Source organism: Oenanthe melanoleuca, chromosome 3 (assembly GCF_029582105.1).
Source record: "Oenanthe melanoleuca isolate GR-GAL-2019-014 chromosome 3, OMel1.0, whole genome shotgun sequence".
NCBI lineage: Eukaryota > Metazoa > Chordata > Aves > Passeriformes > Muscicapidae > Oenanthe > Oenanthe melanoleuca.
Window position 1 is genome coordinate 16,496,017 of NC_079336.1, and position 13,447 is coordinate 16,509,463.

Consider the following 13,447-nt stretch of genomic DNA (forward strand, 5'->3'; position numbering starts at 1 on the left):
CCAGTTGAAGCAGGTCCAGGGGAGGCCACAGAGATTGTCCAAGGGATGCAACATCTTCCTGGGAAGGCTGTTGAGAGAGCTGGAACTGTTCAGCTTGGAGAAGAGAAGGTTCCAGGGAGACTCCATTACATCCTTCAGTAATTAATGGAAAAAAGATGGGGAGAGACTGTTTACATGGGCAGAGAGTGATAGGACAAGGAGGGGAATAGTTTTAAAGCCAAAGAGGAAACATTTAGATTAGAACAAATTTTGTAACTCAGAGGTTTGTTGAGGTGTTGCCCAGGGAAGCTGGGGATACCCCATCCCTGGTAGTGTTCAAGGACAGGTGGGATGGAGCCCTGATCCACTGATTTAATAGAAAATGCTCATGATAATGGGGTTAGAACTAGGTGATCTTTAAGATCTCTTCCAACACAAGCCATTATATGATTCTATGATAAATAACTTTAAAAGTTCCATGGTTTATTGGAGTTAACTCCAATTTTTATTTACTCCAACTCATTGCTAAATGATCAGCTGAGTAAACTCCATAATTTCCTGGGATATCTGGAATTTTATATATGAGAGCCCCCTTGGTCACTTCATCCAAATGTTGCATATTTAATATTATGTTCCTGTAGGGAACAGAGGATTTTAAGAAAAGTTCAGTGAACACTTTTTAGGGCACCCCTATTCTTAAATACAAATGATTTCTTATCAATAACAGTAACATTTGAAAGCAATGCCTTCTTGGTAGTAAAGACCTCGAGTTCATCACCTCAGATGGGTTTATTTTTGCAGGGGGATGAAGTAATTACTCTGAATGTTTACACTTTCACTCAAAGGATATATTAATATAAGTTTAAAGTAAAAGCTGTTTGACAAAATTACCTTCAAACTGTCTAGAAAATCTTAAAGTTATGTAGGCAATTGAAAGGATGATGGGCAGAAGAGGGAGTCCCAAACCAGTATTTTGAGTACCCAGGAACATGATCTAAACATCAAACTTGAAATGATGAGATGTGAGGACAATGCTCCACCCTTCCTACTCATACTAGACTCTGCACAAAAAGGACAAAAAATTTTTAGGATTTTTTTCCTTATTAATACTGGAAGTGTTCTCTTAGAAGCCCACAGAAGAGACATTGGACATGGGAGCCATAGATTCTGGGCTCAGGCCCAAGGACTGCTACAAGTCCCACTTTTGTCTAATAGCGAGGACATTTTTCTTGGAAGTGAGGGTTTGAGCTCCCTCTGCAAGATACATTTCACAGGTGAGTATTCAAACCAAAAGACTATTATAAATGGTTTATGTCACTGTCTGAGGGTCTCTTGTGACCAAGACCACTCAGATGGACATAGGATGGTGGTTCAAGGCTCAGGGTATTCTTGAAGCTGCCGAAGAAAGGCTGCAGGAGACAATTGTCCGGTCTCAAGGTTTGTTTATTATTTCTTATCGATACAGTGTTCACGCTCGCGAGCGGCAGTCTGATCAGCACCGCGTCCAGGACGAAAGTCTGCCCACGAAAGGCAGGACTTATCTTTTATACCTTAAACTACGTATTCTATGTTTACACTATCTTTCCAATACTATAATATCTTATTACTATGTCTAGTTTTGTCCCCAACCAATCTGTGATTCCCAGCATCCCTCACCAACATGGAGAACAAGAAGAAGAAGAAGAAAGAAGACACCACACCCCAAATTCTCCATCTTGGCCTCGTGGCTGCTAATATAAACAATCCCAAAAACTACCTTTTCTACATGCTAACTATCTAATTCACACTCTAGATTCACTTAACGGTTGCATTTCTTCTCTGAGAGAAGGCAGATGTTCCCATGGTGCAGGACCCAGCTCTCTGACCCCCCTGGCTCTATTTGGGGGTCTTTCAGGGGTCTGACAGGGGGGTTCTCTCACCCACAGAGGGTTCAGAGGGACTCCCTGGACCCCCACATCTCCCCCCTCTGTTTGCACCAAAACCACATCTTTTATAGTTGTGTCCAAAGCCTTCCGAATACAGTGAAAAATGCAAGGTAAGATAATTAAGAATAGAATAAAGAAAATAGCAATCCCCACTAAAATGTAAAACCCTACTTTTAGAATTTCCCTCCAGAAGGAAGAAAGATTAAAAAAGTCAAACAGACCATCCATCCAAGATCCAGTAGATTGTCCAATTTTCGCCACTTCTTGCCTGAACTGTTTAATATCTTCATGAATCGATTTGGAATGGTCCGAGAGGTTCACGCAACACATTCCTTCAAACTCAAGACACCCATGCCCATGAGTCAGCAACAGATAATCAATTGCTGCCCTGTTCTGAAGGGTTGCTCTTCTCACACTGCTGACATCTGTTAACATGTCACTCAGTGCGTCAGAGATAGCTTTGGTGTTTTTGCTCAACCAGCAACCCAAACGATCCAACGGAGTCAAGGCCATCCCCGATGCTACTTGGGGAGAGAATATAGCTGCAGAAATTCTCTGGGCCTTGTTCAATGTATAAAAGCTGTCATCGCAGTTTGGATCGTATTGTTTGATGTCTCTTTTTTCTCTATTTCTCAGTTCTGTCAACATTTTCTTATTAGGTGATAACAACGAAAGTCTCCCAATGCTGCATGGACCTCCAGTGATGTTTGCAGGGATAGCAGGCCAAATTCTGTCCCCACAAATGAAAAAGATTCCCCGTGGCAATTTTGCATGAACTTGGAAGGATGGTTTGCTTGAAACCACCGTGTGATTACACCAAAAAGAACCTTTTTTGTAAACCTCATGATTCGGAGCAACATCTAGAGCTTTGTTCTTTGTCACTCCTGGAAAACTGAATTCAATACAAAAATCCATTCTTGTTGAACCTAGAATCTCCAATTCCTCTGGTTCAACTGAAGTCACAGGGAGAAATTTGACCCACACGTGCCATCCGTCCACAGAAGTTGTCATAGCTTGCAACACCTTTGGAGGGATGGTTTTCGGAATTGGTCATTCTCTCACAGGCAGTCCGACCAAACATGTTGAAAATGGTTTCCCTGGTTTGGAATGTGTCAGACAGATTGTGTCCAACCCCGCTGCGTGAGCCAAATTTTCCCACACGTTTGCTCTTGGTTGCATCATTGGTAATTCTGTTTCGATACCTAACATAACTGACAAAAAGATAGAATACAAAGTTACATAGAAAAACATAGTGAATTTTAAATCTTTAAGTTCTTGTCGTGTTGTCTGAAGACAAATTCGCATCGCCTGCTTGTGACTCTGTCTGTGAGTTTTGTTCTTCACTCCCGAGATCAGTCTCTGCTTGCATTGTTGTTGGGGCCCGATATGGTTTGACACACTTTGCAGGCACCCACTTCAATCCTCCATCTGTGGAGACACAAGCAAAACCCTTCCCCCAAGTGATTAATTTGAACGGTCCCTCAATCTTTCCCGATTCTAAATTTTTTGTCATCACTAAAGGATTTTCCTTTAGCTTAGCTCTTTTATCATTCATAAAATGTCTTATGATCGGCGGAGTTGGTTCTGAGAATGAGCCATTTAGAAAGTTCAACACATACAACGCTTTGTTATCAAACCATACAGCTGTGTTTCTTCTCCCAACACTGCCAAATGGAATGATAAAGAGTCCACATATCGGTGTGCTTGTCTTTCCTGTATAATTTTTGCAATCTTCTGTAAATCTTCTTGTGCCTTTGGTGTAAGAGTTCTGGGTGATCTGATGTCACTGTCTCCTCTCAGGAGATCAAACAAGGACGAAAGTTCCTCATTGGTGATTCCCAAAATTGGTCTCATCCAGTCAATTTCTCTAATGAGTCGCTGTAGATCTTGTAAATTGCAAACTCTAGAGCTGATTTCTAGTTTCTGTGGTTTGATTGTCTGTTCTGTGATCTTCCATCCAAGGTATTTCCAAGGCGCAATTTCCTGAATCTTTGAAACACTGATTTCAAGTCCTGCTTTTTCTACTTCTTCTGTCACACAAGCGCGGACCTTTTGCAGTTCTTCCTTTGTTGATGCTGCAATGAGTAAATGATCCATGTAATGGATTATTTTTGCTTCAGGATATTTTTCTCTTGCTGGAGCCAAAGCTTGCACCACATACCACTGACAAATTGTTGTGGAGTTCTTCAGTCCTTGTGGTAAAACAGTCCAATGATACCTTTTCATTGGCTCTGCTCTATTCAAACTTGGAACAGAGAATGCCATTCGATAGGCATCATCTTCATGAAGTGGTATTGTGAAGAAACAATCCTTGAGATCGATGATCACAAGAGGCCACTCTCTGGGAATCATCGTGAGTGATGGAAGTCCTTGCTGCAGAGGTCCCATTTCTTCCAGAATTTCATTCAGCCTTCTGAGATCATGAAGCAATCTCCATGATCCAGAAGTCTTCTTCCGAATGACAAACACTGGAAAATTCCATGGGCTGTTGGTTGGCTTGATGTGTCCTTTCTGCAATTGCTCTTTCACCAAGGTTTTCAAAGCACTCAATTTTCTTTTTTCCAAGGCCCACTGATCCACCCAAAGAGGTGTGTCAGTCTTCCATCTTATTTTTGGAGTGGTGAGTGCCGCAGTGAGCCCCACTAAAAATCCACTTGAATAGTCATGTTCCACTGAGAAAGGAGGTCCCTTCCCCAGACTGTAAATGGCTTCTGCACTACGAATGGACAAGTAAGAGCTATCTTTCCTCCAGGTCCTTCAAAGATGACCGCTTCTTCACTTTGCAGGCATACAGAACTTCCTCCGATGCCTGTGATCCTGCCCAGAGGTACTATTAAATTCCAGTCTCTCGTCCAGAAGATGTATGAAATGAGTGTGACATCTGCTCCCGTGTCCAACATGCCTGAAATTATTATCTTTCTGTCTCTGCTGTGATAATTCACAAGTGATGATCGGCTTTTCTTGAGTTATATGTTTCAACCACAGGGCATGCACCTGTAGATGATCATTAAAACATGGATGATCTTCACCCATTGCTGGCATGACTTGATGTTCCAGTGGATGAGATGGCAAAGCTATTGCTTTGGCCAGCTGGGTATTTTGGGGAATTGTCAACGGTGGTCGAAGAGCCCTTGCTAAAATTGTCAGCTCCTCGAAACAGTCTGCAGAAACAACAGTTGGAAATATTATCAAACCGAAGATGCTGCATCGGTCTCTGCCTATAATTAGGAAATCTTGTCTCTTCCGACAAGGTGCTTTGAACCCTGTTGGTATGGAAGCCGATTCTTCATTTAAAAAACAAGTTATTTTTGAAGCCGCTAAAATAAATTGTGTTCCCGGTGTCAATAGCTCTCTGTCACAAGGGATGTTCCCTAGTGCCCTGCTGAGGGAGTCAGATTGACGCTCCCCGACAACTGTAGTGCTAGAGTCAGTGTTGTTCCCTGTGTCACCGCCATCACTTCTGTCGTTGCACGGTGGGGTGTTGCCGCGCTCCCCTTGGGGTTTTTTGGAACTGGAAGTGGTTTTCCATCAACATCTGTTCGAGAATAACATTCACTTGCCAGATGTCTTCCTCTTCGACATCTTGGGCAAAGCCCTGATGGCTTGTTAGTATTTTTTGGATGAGGACAGTCTCTTTTAAAATGCCCAGTTCCTCCACAATTATAACATTTTCCTTCAGATGACTTATCTTTCTTTTTAAAATTTGCAAAAACCCTCTCAAGATTTTCATTCTGTGCTTGAAGGGCTTCAGCCACCTGTTCTTTGACTAGTTATGCTATGTGTTGTGAAGACCCAATCTTGCTGCATGCTTCAACCATTTCTGTCAGTGTTGACTGACCAGGAAGAGCACTGATGATCCTCTTGCATTCTGAATTCACATTTGCAAATGCAAGGCTTTGCAGCAAGAATGGTCTGACTGTTTCTTCCATGACTTGTCTGTCCACTGCCTGTGTGAGTCTATCTACAAATGCTGGAAAAGGTTCAGACACTCCTTGCTTTATTTCTGAATAAACAACATCTTGTGTTTGTAAACCCAACCATTGGACACTACTACTACCACCATTAATATTTTAGAGTATATGGGTTACCTAGAAGGATAATTCAGCATCTTAAATTATGTGTAGATTTTAGGCTGTGAATTTCAGCTTCACAGGCACAACAAAGTGCATAAAACTCAGGAGAAAAGTGGATTTCAGAAACACTTTAGTATTCACAACTTGCTGGTTTAGATGTTCAATCCCATTCAATGCTGATTGTTGTAAATTCAATTCCTTGCCACCTTACTATCCTGTATATTGCTCAGGGACTGCAAGCATCTAGCTGGGGTTATGAGCTCAACTCCACAATGCCCACATGCCACAGTTCAGCTGAATTCTCTAGGCAAGGACAGCTTTTGGTGAATGTTTTCTTCATTTCTGTTTACAATCCCCACCAACAAGGGTAGGTTTTTCTAGGTTAGAACCAAGAAGGAAATGTCAAGGTTGGTGTAAAATAAGGGATGTGTCTGATGTTCCAGCTTCAGAGATCTCTCTGCCATTTCTACTGTAACATCTCACAGAGCAAGTAAAATAGGAAAACACCTTGTTCATTTGCATTTTGACAGAGATGTAAGTGGAAAAAAACTGATAAAGACAGGCATCCTGACTGATAAACCACTCATCTAGATATTCAACCCATTCTTATGATTAATTTCTCTCTGTGACCCTTTCTCCATGATTTTGTTCTTCTGCCTATCCTTCATTATCAGCTGTCTCAATGCTGTCTTTTCTCCATAAAATAGTTAAAAACAAACCTGGTTTTTCTACATCTCCACTCCCAGGCAACTAAACCCTCTCCACTAAACACATGTAATTAATTTCTTTTTTAAGGAATCTGAGAAACTGCTGAACTATCTTCTTATACAAATTATAGCCCTACCCCAAATTAATTCTGTCTTTACCTTCCAGCAGAAGGAAATTTAAATTAGTGGTTTCTGCAAAAGAAGACTTTCAGCCTACATTGGCTGGGTAATCAGCAGCCACAGCATAAACTCCTAGAGCTTCTCATCTCCCCTCCCTTTGCTTGTGCTAGCACTGAGTAGCCAGACAGACTCTTGGCCAGGGAGAGCAGGTGAGCATCATCTGCCATCTCACATTGTTTGAGGTCATTGTTTGACCTCACCTAGCTCAGGGACCAGACTGTGTTTTGCTGTTTCTTTTCAGTTCTGCCTTTTCAGTGTGCTATCTGGAAATTCTTCCTCGTGTAAGTTTGCTCAGCCTTGCTCAGCAGCAGATCTACCTTGGACCCAACTGGCATTGGCTGGGGAAAGCTTCTGTAAGCTTCTCAGAGAAGCCAGCCCTGTAGCCCCCTGTAATAATTATGTCAAGATGGAAATGACTGGCACCAACACCAAGTCTCTTATTATAAACATTTTGTGCCTTCTTTCAATGGACTCCTTTCAGGAAACTGACTCCTTTCCTCACAGGCAGCTCCACACAGCACAGACTCTTTCTCTCCTTTTTGCAAGTTTCCTTCTTCCTTCTGCAAGACTGACTAACCCCAACCTGTCCCTTACCCAGCCACCTAACCCTGTCTGTCCCTCACACAGCATTTTCTTATTTAGTCTGTCCCTTGCACACCCACACATCCCTCCCTCCTCAGAGCACAGCCAGCATCCCAAACTCCAGTCAACTCCCAGTCTCAAGCTCCAACTGCAGCTGAACTTGTGGCCAGCTCGTCCACTCTTTATAATCCCCATCCTCACTGGGCAGGCAAGGCTGTTTCTCCTCCTCAGTAATCAGTACAGCTGCAATTCATTGGGAAATATTGCCCCCTGCACTGCCTGCAACCTCTCTTCCCACAGCCCCCCACCCCCTCTGCTACCAAAACGTTCCCACAAAAACTCCATACAAGTCATTCAAGGCTAAGAATGTTGCCAAGACTCTGATATAGCAGCAGCAGTATCAGGAGCATTTCTGACTTCTGTCCTGTGGACATCTCGGAGCTTCCAAAGCTGTGAGATGAATATCCATAATGCATAGAAGTATTTCTTTATTCTCAGTGTGCTGCAAAAGGGGTATAGAAATTTGGATTTTTTGTGTGGCTATGAATCTGTCATCTGTCATCATTCAAGCATCTGACTTACAGATTTCAGTAATAGTTTTTAATCTAGTTGATGCATAATGCATGCAATGTAGTGATGCATAATGATACATAATGATGTATAATGCACATATCCTATATATACCTTGATGTCTTCTGTTATCTTTCTGCTTTCTATCTTATGCTGCTTTTCATCTGAGATCAAAAGTTGTGAGACCTTAGCAGATTCCACTTAAAGATATGGAAGACTGGGGGCCAAAAAAATCTTTGATTGTATAAAAACTGAATTAGAAGAAATATTCAAAATATATTGAAAATCTTATGGACTGTAATTCTGATTTTTTTGGATGTTTGCTTTGAGTGTTTTTAAGAATATTCTCATGCGGTTTTTAGTACTCAGTTATCAGGTTTCAATTCCTTGCACTCAATTGGTAAAACAAGATGCTCTCAGGTTAAATGTTGCAAAAATAATTTTTCTGACTCAAATATATGCCTTGAGATTAAATAGATTTAGTATGAGTTCAGAGTTGTACATCTCTGCTTTCAAAATCTATTACTTCTTATATTTTTAAGAGAAAATTACCAAAGCCACAGGCCTTAAAACAAGACTTCACTAAAAAGTTGTAAGCAAGTTTACAAATCTATTCAGTTTGCTAAGTTAGTTTGCTTTGGTTTTAACAGTTCCTATGCACAGCACAATTGATTGGTTTAGAGCACAATGCTGCAAGGTGCCACAACTGTCCTGAACACTGAAATGTAAAAATTGTGACATTAGTTCACAGAATAAATTTTGTACATAGGTACAATCTTTTTAAAATAGGTTAGAATTAGCATAATTCTACAAATATTTTGTTTGCACATGAATTATGTTTCCTTGTACTTGTTCTGACTCATGAAAACATATAGAAAGCATTATTTTATCATAAAAGAAAAGAACTTGAGCTCAGCAGAAATAATTTTCTGCAAATGACCATTTGAATTGTTTTTTTAAAAAAGTTACTTTTATTTTTTCTTCAAAGGTTTTCTTTGATATATTAATGTACATATTTATATGTAAATTCTAAAGATTGTCACTGAAGATTTCATCATGTAACAACTTAGTACAAACTGATTGTTGCATTGTTAACCATAGCTATAAATAAAAAACTCAAACTCTTCAGTGTGAAAGAAATTAGAGTCTTAAAGAAAAAGCAGTCAAACTCTAATGCATCACAAGGAAACCCAACTTAAGATTTGCACTAAACCATTTTTTTCACTTCAAAAGCCATTAAAGACCTTTTAGGTTTAAGAGCATAGTTCTCCAGACTTTTGGTTTTCCATTTCTTAATAGTAGCTTGGACTTTTTTTTTTCACTTTTTGTATTTACAGCTCTAAAGCTGATAAAACATAGTTTCTGGTAATAATGTTTTACGTTCCTTTCAAGGGAATGAAACATCTTCAAGGGGTCTCCAAGCTCCTAAAATGGATCAAAAGAAATCCAAGTAATTGAAACAGTCATTCTTGAGCACTCTCCTACTTGTTCCTAATGAAAAGTCTATATTTTTTTTCTATAGTAAGTAAACCTTTTACATTCTCTGTATCACTGCAGGTTATTGTGATAACAAATAATGTAGTGTGCTTTTGGTGTTGCTCTGACACTCTCACTATACCACATGAAAAGAGTTTTGTAGTACTGCAGGTGTGCTGCATTTGCCCCCAAATTCACCTTTACAAAATGATTTAGCTACAAGGGATTCAGCTGTTGCATATGGATCTGTAAATGATCTCCCCAGACAGCAAGCCCAGAGCTGTTTGTGCCACCACAGTTACCAGGTAACCAGGCAGAGATTTTGTGAAATTCTGGTGGCTTGGAGGGAGGCAAGGGGCTGCAAGCTGCTGCTGGAGAGCAGAAGTGAGATGGATAATGCAATAGTAAAAGTTCCCATTCCAGGAGTGGAGAAAAGACTGGTGAATAACTGAGCACCTAGTGAAGACTTCAGCACATGTTCCAGAATGTGTATCCTGGCTCCAGTGACAGACACTTTGCTGTTAATATAGGCATCACACCAAGTTTACTAATTCAAGAATGAATTTGGACCACTGCTTTTAAGATCTAAAAATTTTCCTGTGCCAAGACTTATGCATAGATATTAAACCCTCAATAAACCTTGTTGCAGAAATAGTTCTTTTACTTTATAATGCAGTCTTTGCTATTCTTGTTGCCCTTGTCCCTAGATCATAAATCAGCTAACTCAGTTTTGCATGTTCTCACTGGATTTGTTTCAAGTTGGAAAAAGTTTTCTACGGTCTGTTCCAGCTACCAAAAGATCATAAAATGAAAGAAAAATTAACAATTTACTGAAAGCAATAGCCTTCCATCTCTGTAACTCCACTAAAAACCCTACTTAAAAATTAAGAATTCTAGGATTATACTATTATAAAATATGTAAAGCTATTACATAATATATATAAATATATATAATATATAAATATATATATATAATAGATACTATAAATATGTATATATAAATAATTATAAATAATTCTACTTAAAATACATTTTTCTTATTACCCCTCAGGCAAAGCAAAACCAAGCAAATCTTGAATAATATATCTATATATAGCTAATGTGATTAATATTTTGGTGCTGTCATTATTTTGAATTTTTTTTGTCATAATTTTGAAGAAATATGTACTGATTTATAAAATGTAGTAGATTTCTCAAGAGCTCTGCATTTTCCAGAAAGAAAAAAATACTCTTTTCTAACCACATACATCTCTCTGAGGATTTTACATAATTTACTAAGTCTTATTTTCTGTCTGAGCAAAAATTATATTAACCAGAGATTCTTAACTCTGAGGTTGAATCCTAGTAAGACTTTCACCACAAAGTTGACTTTTACACTGTTCATTGCATTTTATGCACTTTATGCATTAAGAACTTCAGAAATGGGATAGAGTGAAATCAAAGTTCTGTTTGGAACACAACCTTATTTTTAAATTTCTGGCCATATCTTCAATGTGGTCCACATACTTTAGAAAAATAATATAAGTGGACATTAGTTTAAGACTAGAAATTTTTGATTAAAGATCAAATTAAAGCTGAAGCTACAGTTTGATAATATCAAAATCTCACCACTTGCTCATGAGAGTTGAGCAAAACTTATTTTAAATGCTATAGCATTTACTCCATTAGATTTCTATCATCCTGACATTTAAGGTAAGTTCTCCAGATGAACCTTTCACCACTGTGAGCTGCACTGTTATCTGATTCAGAAAACACATTCCTCTGGTTTTCTATCTGATCTGGAATAAATCCTCAAGGGACTAACAAGATGAAAATGTGAAGATACAATTCACATAGAAGTCTCTAAAAATGAAATTGGATGAAAGCCATGTAAAGTATGAGGAAGGAAAGCAGCAATTACTGGTGTTTCATGTATATGTGTGATCAAAATCACACATTATGAGTAGATTACCCATTTAAATGCACACACTCCACAATTTCAGAGGAAGTCAGGAATGTATCCCAGTATCTGAGATCTAAAATGACATATTGCCTCTTACTCATTTTCTTTATAACCCCACCACTCTTGGGGTCATAATTATTTCAAGGTGTGAAAATGTGTATAAATTAATATTTTTCTAGAACAAATATAAAATAAATCATATTTAAACTTAGGTGGATCAAAACCCTGATTGAGTTTTTGAGGAGAATGAGAGAGCTGTAAGTCTGGATTTCAATTGGGACCAGAAGTAATTTGCTTACAGAGGTAGGGATTCTTATTCTTTCCTGGAGTGTTGCCCATTCTGGATTTTCACACTTGCCTGGCCCCCACAGAGGATTAGCCAGATGTTCAGCAGCACATGTGTAACACACCTGCCTCACACTGAAGCTTTGGCTTTAAGACCAAAGAGTGGGAGGAGATGGGGAGGAACAGTGGGAAGGAAATGATGAATTTAGGCATCCTGCTGGGAAACCCAGATGCATCCAGAAGCTGGAGACAATGGCTCCTGGGTGGAAACCTTGCTACCCAGTGGCTGCACAGCCAGCTCAGAGGAACAGACTTCAGGACTGGCCTGAGACTGGGTAACCCTTGCAAGGAGGAACTGAGGGCTCCACTGTCTCATTTGGGATGTGTTTTTGTGCTTTAACAGCAGGTAGGTCAACAACTGAGTGAGGGGCTGAAATACTACTGTCTATGGTGATCCCCAGACTTTTTTGAGTGAAGGAAAAGTGCTGTTCTTTGTCAGTGATGGAGGGTTGGAGTGGAGCATGTGTAAAGGCCATGACACAGAAACTGAGAGCCCAGCCTTAACAAAGACTGGAAAATATATACATATATATTTACTTGCTGAAGTTGAAAGTATAAGTCAATATTAGTTTGTTTAATTAAATATGCATACTAGCAGAGGGAAAGTTCGAATATAAAACAGCAATTAATGTTGCAGCATTGTTTAGGAGAAAAAAAAAATCTAATTTTTAAAATGCTAAATATCTGCAGTATTTTCCACCCAAAATAAGCAATCACTTTACAAAAACCTGAAAAGCTGAATACCCAATACTGTGATTGTGTCTAAGCATGTTCAGTATTCCTGTGCAGAGCCTTCCTGCCCTCCAGCAGATCAACATCTCAGCCAAGCTGGTGTCAGCAATCTGGCTGAAGGTGCAGCTGATCCTCTCATTCAGACCACTGACAGATGTTAAACAGGGCTGGCCCCAGCACTGAGCCTTGGGGAGCCCCTCTCCTGACCAGCCCCCAGCTGGGTCTGGCACCATCCAGAGCACTCTGGGCCTGGCCATGCAGCCAGTTCTATTGCAGCAAAGGGTGCCCCTGTGCAAGCCATGGGCTGCCAGCCTCTCCAGGAGAATGCTGTGGAGTCAGTAACACAGGCTTTACTGAAGTGCAGACAGACAAAATCCACAGCCTTTTCCTTATCCTCTGGGCAGGACACCTGGCACTGGATGAACATCACGCTGGTCAGGCAGGACCTGCCTGTCCCAAACCTATCCTGGCTGAGCCTGATCCCCTGGCTGTCCTGTCCAGGTTGCATGATGACTCTCAAGATGATCTGCTCCATGACCTTCCCCAGCATCAAAGTCAGCCTGAGAAGCTGATAGTCCCTGAATTCTCCTTCTGACCCCTTCCTGTTGATGGGTCCAGCCCTCTGGAAGCTTCCTGATTGACCAGGACTGATGATAAATGGTGGAAAGTGGCTTGGCAAGCTCCTGGATGAATCCCACCTGTCCCAACAGACTCGTGTGTGTCTCAGTGACTCACAGGTCACTAATTCTTTCCTCCAGGATTGCAGGTGGTGCACCTGCTCCCCATCCCAGTCTACCAGCTCAGGGGGCTGCTTGCCCTGAGGATAATCAGCCTTTCTGTTAAAAACTGAGGCAAAGATGTCATTAAGTACCTCAGCCTTTTCCTCAGCCTTAGCTACAGTGTTCTCCCCTACATCCAAAAAAGGGTGGAGATTTT